The sequence below is a fragment of the Giraffa tippelskirchi genome, chromosome 7, assembly GCF_054371585.1.
Source record: "Giraffa tippelskirchi isolate mGirTip1 chromosome 7, T2T-mGirTip1v1.2.pri, whole genome shotgun sequence".
Lineage (NCBI taxonomy): Eukaryota > Metazoa > Chordata > Mammalia > Artiodactyla > Giraffidae > Giraffa > Giraffa tippelskirchi.
This window is the reverse complement of record NC_137281.1, coordinates 155,017,609-155,024,636: the sequence shown is the minus strand read 5'-3', so window position 1 is coordinate 155,024,636 and position 7,028 is coordinate 155,017,609. Positions and strand designations below refer to the sequence as shown.

At 37.1% G+C, this 7,028-nt stretch overlaps 1 long non-coding RNA gene across 1 annotated transcript; it reads left to right on the top strand.

The window, feature by feature from the left end:
- The first annotated feature begins 3,356 nt into the window (after positions 1 to 3,356).
- LOC145512168 (uncharacterized) lies at positions 3,357 to 6,022 on the top strand. Its single transcript, XR_014058340.1, has 2 exons — positions 3,357 to 3,508; positions 3,962 to 6,022. It is a non-coding gene; the product is annotated as an uncharacterized LOC145512168 (long non-coding RNA).
- The last annotated feature ends 1,006 nt before the right edge of the window (positions 6,023 to 7,028 follow it).

Sequence of the window (7,028 nt, the reverse complement as noted above, 5' to 3'; positions counted from 1 at the left end):
AAAAGTAAAAATTTTATAAAATCACAAATATTATTTATAAAATGTTTCCTAAAGCACTTGATGTTAATCCAAAAGTGTTTTAAAAGTAATTGAAGAATGGTTAATTTTAATTTTTTGACTTTCTGAATTCATTTCATTTTATACATTTATATGAGCCTTTCCAAAATTTCAGAATTTCCAACTTTTTTTCTCTGAAAGTTGGCTTAAATGTCACCTATTCAGAGAAATTTTACCTGAAAAATTTTTATAAAATATCTATTCTACTCCTTCTGCTATGCTCTACTATGGACACTCATTATTCCCCTTCGCATGCTGTAATTTTTAGCATCACTTGACATAGGTCTCACTTGTTCTGGAATGCCTATACCATGAAAGCAGAGGCTGTATCTAGTTTGGTTGCTGTCTTATTTCCAGAAACCTACATAAGTATTTGGAATGCAGAAAGCACAGAGCAAGTATTATTGAAATAATTAATTTATATAAATAAACTATATTATAACAAGAATACTGTATTTTCAAACTCTGTGCATACACTGTGGCTTCCCCTGTGACTCAGTGGTAAAGAATCTGCCTGCAATTCAGGAGACATTGGAGATGAAGATTTGATCTCTGGGTCAGGAAGATCCTCTGGAGGAGGGCATGGCAACCCACTCCAGTACCCTTGCATGGAGAATCCCATGAGCAGAGAAGCCTGGAAGACTACAGTCCACGAGGTTGCAAAGAGTTGGACGTGACTGAGCAACTTCACTTTCATTTTAATGACTGCAAGGATGAAAAATGGTGAAAGGAAGCTATATGTGAGAATGTGCATGATTTATAGGAAAAAAGAGTGCATCTACCATCAGCCCAGTTCTCCAGCCAGAGTTGTGACCAATACAATCTGAGCATGTTTCCTCAAACAAGGAATGCGTGAGCATCCTTATTTGCAACATAGCATGAGTTATGAGCCTGGGGAAGAATAATAAATACCATTGTGATATTTAACATTATATTTCCATCTTTTCTGTTCATGTGCTTCAGACACATTCTGTTCACACCTGTACACAGTACCATGCTGAATGAATAAATATAATTTTATTTTTAATATTAATGCCATCAGCTTCTTTAGTCATGGATTAGAAGCACAATGAGACCAATATGTCCTACTGATTTTAAGCACTTTACATCTCTAGTAACTGAGGAAACCACAGGGCATCAAAATGTACAATGTACTACACTTAATGGTAAGTGACTCAAGCTTAAAAGTGTTATTTAGATTAATTTGCTTTCAAAATTCATTTATTACTATATTCAAGTAATTTGCCTATTGTTAGCTAGCTCTAGCACCCATTAGTCTAGAAACCAACATATAACGGGCACTTCTCCTCTGATTTCTGTGATTCTTAGCTCCCAGTATTAGCCTTTTTTTTTTTTTCCATTTTTCCTTTTATTATAATTTGCTGATACATTAGTTAGGTCCCTCTGGATATTAGTACAATGCAGCTTTTAACTCTGTTTATGGGATACAGGAACACACATCCTGCCAAGAGATTTCACATTGAGCTACAAATTACCATCATGAGTCATTATTTCCATTTCATTCTTCTCCTTGTGTGCATGGAATTAGTGTGAAGATCCCATTAGCAACAGTGCCATTACAGGCAGAATGATTTTTTAAGAAAAAAATCAAACCAAACAATTTTCAAAATGTACAGGCATAAATGAATATAAAAAATCTTTAGAGATCATTTTTATCATGAAAAATAAGTGTTATCTAGAGAAAAACAATGGGGATTTTGGTGTGGGTATTTTCCTTAACTCTTATACCTGAAGAAATAGATATATAACCATAGAATAGAATCAAAAGTAGACAACAAATCTATAATGAGAACACACTAATTTTTAACTGGTCTATTTGCTTCTTTGGTGAATTAAACTGGCAGATCCCCTCTCTATTATAAGCTAGCAGAAATATTTTTAGTTGTATGTTCATATTACTTAAGGGCTTTTAAATTAAACTAAATTCAAATTTTTGATCTTTGGAAGAAGAAAAATATTCATCAGGCAGTATGTGTTCAATGCTTCATTTTTGTTTATTGGAAGTGTTTGAAGCAATCCATTGAGTTTGTGATGTTGTTGTTTAGTCACTAACATGTCCAACTCATTGCAACCCCATGACCTGTAGGTAGCCTGCCAGGCTCCTCTGTCCATGGGAATTCCCAAGCAAGAATACTGGAGTGGGTCACCATTTCCTTCTCCAAGTTATTGAGTTTAGTTGAATCTGAAAGGCTGCAGTTAAGATTCCTAGTCCTAGAAGAATTTTCCTTAGTAAGTCAAGTTGTTTAGTTAGATATATCTAATTTGTTTGTATAGTCCACATGTTGTTACTAAGCATCTAACATGTTCAGACCTTTTCTAATCACAACACAAACTTAAAACCCTCCATGAATGGAGCTGATATGCCAGCATGGCAGCTAGGCAATACACAAAATCAACAGTACAATAGACATCATGAAAAAAAGGGAGAAATGCTACCAGTGATAAAAGAGGGGAATGCTGTAGTGATTTTAAAGTAAAGGCATGATAATATAGTACATAATAATAAGAGAGTACATCATAGTACATATTAATAAAATGAAGAGCTTAAATAATGAGAAAATAAAGAAAGTGTGAGCCATGATGTTTCTGAGGAATGGACAAAAGGAAAGAAGAAGAGTTCTTGCAATACCTCAATGCAACAGCATACGGTATGGGTTCTATTTACAGGAAGGAAGCCCCACATGGTTGGGGTAGAGAGAAAAGGAGTCTAGGGGATGAACTGGATTCTTTCATGTAAGTCTGTTTCCTCCAGCATCCTAATAACTGATTTTAAAAATTATGCAGAAAACAAAGAAACAATGTCTCATTGTTGCTGCTGCTGCTGCTGCTGAGTCGCTTCAGTCGTGTCCAACTCTGTGCGACCCCAAAGACAGCAGCCCGCCAGGCTCCCCTGTGTCTGGGATTCTCCAGGCAAGAACACTGGAGTGAGTTGCCATTTCCTTCTCTAGTGCATGAAAGTGAAAAGTGAAAGTGAAGTCACTCAGTCGTGTCCGACTCATAACCACCCCCACGGACTTGCAGCCTACCAGGCTCCTCCATCCGTGGGATTTTCCAGGCAAGAGTACTGGAGTGGGGTGCCATTGCCTTCCCCTAATGTCTCATTATATTCTATGAATTCCATGTCCAGAAATGTGACATCACAGTGCCTTTGCAAGAACTTTCGCTCAGAGCTTTCCTTATCCCTAATGTATGTGTGTGCTCAGTCGCTTGGTTGGGTCCAACTCTTTGTGACCTCGTGGACTGTTGCCTGTCAGGCACCTCTGTCCACTGGATTTCCCAGACAAGAATACTGGAGTGGGATGCCATTCCTTTCCACAGTGCTTCCAGTGAAAGGCATAGGAATTTATACCTATTTGTCCAGAAGAAGGAGGCACGGATGAGTAGAATAACAATCACCACTGGGCATCATGTATGTTCTTCTACACATAAGGTAAATCTTAAAAATCATTTTTCAAATGAGAACCCAGAAATTCAGAGATTTAGTGTCTCATCTAAATTTATACTGAAAACTAGCCTGCATTGTGACAGGCTAGGAACCTTGTCTGAGATGTCTGGTTATGGTTAAGTTGTTTAACTGACAGAAACAGTTTGGTATATTCTGTGAAGACAAATTAATTCACAATTAAGGAAGATCAGAAAATATGCAGTTTAGCTTTAGGCAGGGATAGGATGAAGGGAAGATAGGAACAGATAACATTAAACAGAAAGGAATTGCTAGTAAAAAAAAGATTTCATGAAATTTGTGTTGCTTACTTGAAGAATGGACAGACCAAAAATACAATTATCACTAGTCTGCTAGTAAATTGCAGACACTTACAGTCTTTTCTTTGAGTAAGCCATTTTCTGAGTAACTCAAATGAAACATGAGTTCTGTGTTTCGTAGCAGGATGAAGAGCAAATGATGCTAGCGTTTGTTTGCGAGAAGGATGAAGGTAGAATGATGAAAAGATCAGAAGAGAATGAATCTGAATGGTCTAGCAGAGGAAACTGGAGCCTGGCCTTGAACTCTTCTTACTGACTCAGCTTCACAACTTCACTTCTTTCACCTGAGCAGTACACACAGGCTAAGCATCATAGAAAAAACTTAGGGGTCTCTGTTGTCCATGAGACACACATCAGTTAATATATTTACAGGCTGTCATTTGTGATATACACAAAGTACTAAACACTAATAGATTTAATCACTTTCCAAGAGAGGAAAAAACGGAAAGTCAAAAGCAGTGTAGATATTAATGGTTCAGTTGTTAAAAAGCAGAGACATTACTTTATCAACAAAGGTCCGTCTAGTCAAGGCTATGGTTTTTCCAGTGGTCATGTATGGATGTGACAGCTTGACTATAAATAAAGCTGAGCACTGAAGAATTGATGCTTTTGAACTGTGGTGTTGGAGAAGACTCTTGAGAGTCCCTTGCAAGGAGATCCAACCAGTCCATCCTAAAGGAGATCAGTCCTGGGTGTTCATTGGAAGGACTGATGCTGAAGCTGAAACTCCAATATTTGGCCACCTGATGCGAAGAGCTGACTCATTTGAAAAGACCCTGACGCTGGGAAAGATTGAAGGTGGGAAGAGAAGGGGCCTACAGAGGATGAGATGGTTGGATGGCATCACCAACTCAATGGACATGGGTTTGGGTGGACTCCGGGAGTTGGTGATGGACAGGGAGGCCTGGCGTGCTGCGGTTCATGGTGTCGCAAGGAGTTGGACATGATTGAGCGACTGAACTGATCCTGTCTTTCAATTCAAGCTTTAGTTTTGTTTTCACTTTCTTTGGAGTTTATAAGAATTTATTAATGGAACGATCCCATCTCCCAATTCCTCTCCCCTGCGTCCCACTGTCTTTCCCCTTGGTATCCATATATTAGTTCTCTAGGACTGTAGCTCTGTTTCTGCTTTCAGATAAGATCATCTACACCATTTTTCTAGATTGACATATGTACACTATTGATACCACATTTGCAATAGATAACTAACAACAGCATACTGTATAGCACAGGGAACTCACTGCCCTGTGGTGACCTGAACGATAAGGAAATCCAGAAGTGAAGGGGTACATGTATGTGTGTGGCTGATTCATTTTAGTGTACAGTAGAAACTAACCCAATATTGTAAGGCAACTATACTACACTAAAAATTACTTACAAATAAAATTGCACATAGAATAAAAAGTAATTTATTAATGGGAAAGAGCTACTAAAGACTAAGATGATGGTGTTCTTTTTTTCTTTTTTTTCTTTACGCAGTTCACTTAGCAATTCTTAATTTTATGAGAGCAAGGAACAAAAGAAAGACAGAACATCACCCTTTTGTGTATATTTTCGATAGATTTGATTTCCAAACCAATCTTTTTGTTGATTTTTCTTTTTTTTTTTTTTTTCATTCAAACTTCCATTGACTTGCCCAGGGCAATGTGTCTTAAAGAAAATGGTATCACCCTGTGATGGTCATACATGCAGTTTGGACAAAAGTACTCAGAAAGATCTTTTGTGTCAACTTTTCAAGCAAAAAGAAAAACAAAGGAGGAGAAAGGTTTTGAGGGAATGCATTCTGATGTATTGCCAACTATTTAGGGAAACAGAAAATGCTAAAGTATTTTGAGGACTTTTTTTTTTCTTAGTGGATAAGCCAGTTGATTCTACAAATGATGGGAGTTGGAGTTTAATGCACACTCTCACTAAATGGCTTACTTAAAGAAAAGACTATAAGTGTCTGCAATTTGCTAGCTTTTCTCTTGATTCTTTGATGGACTGTAGATTGTCTCAAAGTGATACTCAATTACCCCATCATTATTGATGGACTAATAAAAATGATCTAATTGCTGGTCATGGTAATAGAAAAGTACTCTTTTCTTCTCATAAATGAAAAGAAGCATGGACTTGGAAAGTCAACATAATATTATGTGTATCTGTTCAAAATTGCTCCCTTTAAGTAAAGAACTATGAATTTTACTATTCCGTAGGGACCTTCTTTTGTTTTAAAATAATACTACTTTGGGTTATTTTTCATGCAAATGTTAGTGGCACACATGACACTGCTTTAGTGAATGGATGGTGAAGACTGATTTTTTGGGGAGAAGGCGTGCACAAGGCTTATGGGCTCTCAGGTCCCCAACCAGGGTCTGAACCTTTGCTCCTAGCAGTGAAAACATGGAGTCTTAACCACTGGACTGCCAAGAAGTCCTGAAAACTGATTTTTTAAAGTAAGATATACAGAGGTGTTTTCATATGATGGTGTGATTCTCTTGTCAGTCAATCCCCAATTTTCCTAAATATTCAATTTATTTGGTCACATTTGTTCAGCGAGGCTACAAAGAATACCATACCAAACCTGGAGAGGCCATTTGATATCAGATTTCAAATATGGATCCTGTTCTAGTTTATTCTTTGTTTATCTACAGGTTCCCCCTTCAGATATTTGCTGCTGCTTCTCTTAACCTCAATTGAAGGAACTGTATCTAGGAGAGAACTGTTTTATTCTCGATTAAAGGCAGCTGCATTTTCTATACCACAAATCTACAAAAGCCCACAAACCCTTATTATCCTGTGGGCACAGCAACTGGACTCTTAATCTATTATGATAAGTATGGGGACTATTAGTATTTATAAGTGACTGTAAAGGTCTCTGAAAGTTTACTTATGTTGAAATATAAGAAACATAAATCCTACCGCAAGGACTTAGAGCCTCAGGGATAATTTTAACGTGGCCAGATGAAGCCTAGATTTTAATCTTATTCTCTTAAAGATTATTGTCTGTTAATAAGTCAAGAAGTTTCTGCAAGCATGCACTACCTCGTTCTGTGGACCTGAGTTTCACATTTTTGTGTGTGTATGTGTTCTTGCTTTCACAATAATTAAAAAATAATGCTAATAAAAATAAATCACACAGGAAAACTGTGGTCTGACAATTAAATGCAACACTAAGAAAATATCAATTCAACAATGATACATATTTG